This window comes from Lissotriton vulgaris, unplaced genomic scaffold, assembly GCF_964263255.1.
Source record: "Lissotriton vulgaris unplaced genomic scaffold, aLisVul1.2 SCAFFOLD_13406, whole genome shotgun sequence".
NCBI classification, from domain to species: domain Eukaryota; kingdom Metazoa; phylum Chordata; class Amphibia; order Caudata; family Salamandridae; genus Lissotriton; species Lissotriton vulgaris.
The window spans coordinates 1-2,500 of record NW_028245923.1 but is presented as its reverse complement, the minus strand read 5'-3'; positions in this window follow the sequence as shown (position 1 = coordinate 2,500).

Here is a 2,500-nt window from a genome sequence, read left to right as displayed (position 1 = left end):
CACGCAGCAGGACCAAGGACAGAGCCCGGGATGGGGAGGCCGCCCTCCCCGGGCCCCCAGGGGCCCCAGCCGGAGCTGCTGAACTCAGCCGAGCGAGGGGAGGCTCCCCGGGCTCGAAGGAAACCCCGTTCTGGTCCTTTGGCAGTGCGGCAGGCCGGGGGACCGGGCCCAGGGCCGTGGCACCCGACCCGGGGGGCCCGCCGGGCCCCTGGACCCGGCCTGGGCTCCCGATCCCGGAGGCGCAGGGGAAGCCTCCCCGGGCCCTCCGGACCCCGTCCCGGGCACCCTGCCACGCAGCAGGACCAAGGACAGAGCCCGGGATGGGGAGGCCGCCCTCCCCGGGCCCCCAGGGGCCCCAGCCGGAGCTGCTGAACTCAGCCGAGCGAGGGGAGGCTCCCCGGGCTCGAAGGAAACCCCGTTCTGGTCCTTTGGCAGTGCGGCAGGCCGGGGGACCGGGCCCAGGGCCGTGGCACCCGACCCGGGGCCCGGCCGGGCCCCTGGACCCCATCCAGGGCTTCCTGCCACGCGGCAGGCCCAGGGACGGATCCGGGGCTGGGGCGGCATCCTGGCATGTCCAGCTGCCGGCTGAGGACCGCTAGGCCGAGGGGGGTGCCAGAATACCTTGTCCCTACCAATCCGGAGGAAAATTACCCCCATTTCTTGTAATCTGAGCACACAAGGTGACAGAGGGGACCCAGGGCGCAAACATGCCCGACCTCCTGGAGCCCTCGCTGGGGTCCGGGAGGCGAATGGCACCCCATCGGGACTTCCAGGGAAGTCCGGCCATCTGGTCACACCATAGGAAAGCATTGCGGGCGACCAGATGGCCGAGGCGAGAGGGGCGACCAGATGGCCGGGACCGAACTGACACCAATCTGCCTGCCCCGGGACTGTAGGGCTCAGGAGCTGCGGGACTGCAGGGCTCCACGGCTGCGGGGCTCCGGGGATCCAGGGCTCCAGGGCTCCAGGGCTCCAGGGCTCCAGGGCTCCAGGGCTCCGGGGCTCCGGGGCTTCGGGGCTGCAGGGCTCCGGGGCTCCGGGGCTGCTGGGCTCCAGGGCTGCTGGGCAGCAGGGCTCCGGGTTTGCAGGGCACATGACCCATGGAGCCCGTCCCGGGCTCTTCCCAACGCCGCGGGCCGGAGGAGGGAGCCACGGACGCCTGGGAGGTTTTGCCCGGGGCACATCCCATCCGGTCCCGGGGAAGGTGTCTGGGCACACTCTTGCCCCTAGTAATCCGGAGGAAAATTACCCTCATTTCTTGTAATCCGTGCACGCGAGGTGACAGAGGGGACCCGGGGCGCAAACGTGCCCGACCTCCTGGAGCCCTTGCTGGGGTCCGGGAGGCGAATGGCACCTCATCGGGACTTCCAGGGAAGTCCGGCCATCTAGTCGCCGCCATAGGAAAGCATTGCGGGCGACCAGATGGCCGAGGCGAGAGGGGCGACCAGATGGCCGGGACCGAAATGACGCCCAATCTGCCAGCCCCGGGCCTGTAGGGCTCAGGAGCTGCAGGGCTCCGGGGCCTCGGGGCCTCGGGGCTCCGGGCCTCCGGGCCTCCGGGCCTCAGGGGCTCTGGGGCTGCAGGGGCTCGGGGACTGCAGGGCTCCACGGCTCGGGGTCTGCAGGGCTCCGGGGCTCCGGGGCTCCGGGGCTCCAGGGCTCCGGGGCTGCTGGGCTTCAGGCCTCAGGGGCTCCAGGGCAGCAGGGCTCCGGGGCTCCAGGGCCCGGGACCCATGGAGCCCGTCCTGGGTACTTTGCCCCTCTGTGGCCCGGGGAAGGGAGCCCCGGATGCCTGGGAGGTGTTACCCAGGCATAGCCCATCTGGTCCCCCTGGCAGAGAACCACCAGCCCTGGAGGGGTGTCCGGGCGTACCCTGCCCCTAGTAATCCGGAGGAAAATTACCCCCATTTCTTGTAATCCGTGCACGCGAGGTGACAGAGGGGACCCGGGGCGCAAACGTGCCCGACCTCCTGGAGCCCTCTCTGGGATCCGGGAGGCGAATGGCACCTCATCGGGACTTCCAGGGAAGTCCGGCCATCTGGTCGCTCCATAGGAAAGCATTGCGGGCGACCAGATGGCCGAGGCGAGAGGCGCGACCAGATGGCCGGGACCGAAATGACGCCAATCTGCCGGCCCCGAGCCTCTGCGGGAGGGCTCCAGCCTGCCCTTGCAGGGCTTGGGGGCTCCGGGGCTCTGGGACTGCAGGACTCCGGGGCTGCAGGGCTGCAGGGCTGCAGGGCTCCGGGGCTCCGCGGCTCTGGGGCTCCGGGGCTCCAGGGCTCCAGGGCTCGGGGGCTCGGGGACTGCAGGGCTCGGGCTGCAGGGCTCCGGGGCTGCAGGGCTCCCAAGCTCCAACCAGGCCGGGGAGATCAGGGAGTCTGCCCAGGCACAAGGGACCCCTGTCCAGGGCACACGGACCCCCAGGACGCGCCGCCGTTTTCCACCAATTTTTTTTTTCCAAAATTTTGCGGAGTGGCACTCCGCCCAGCCCTAGTTTAAA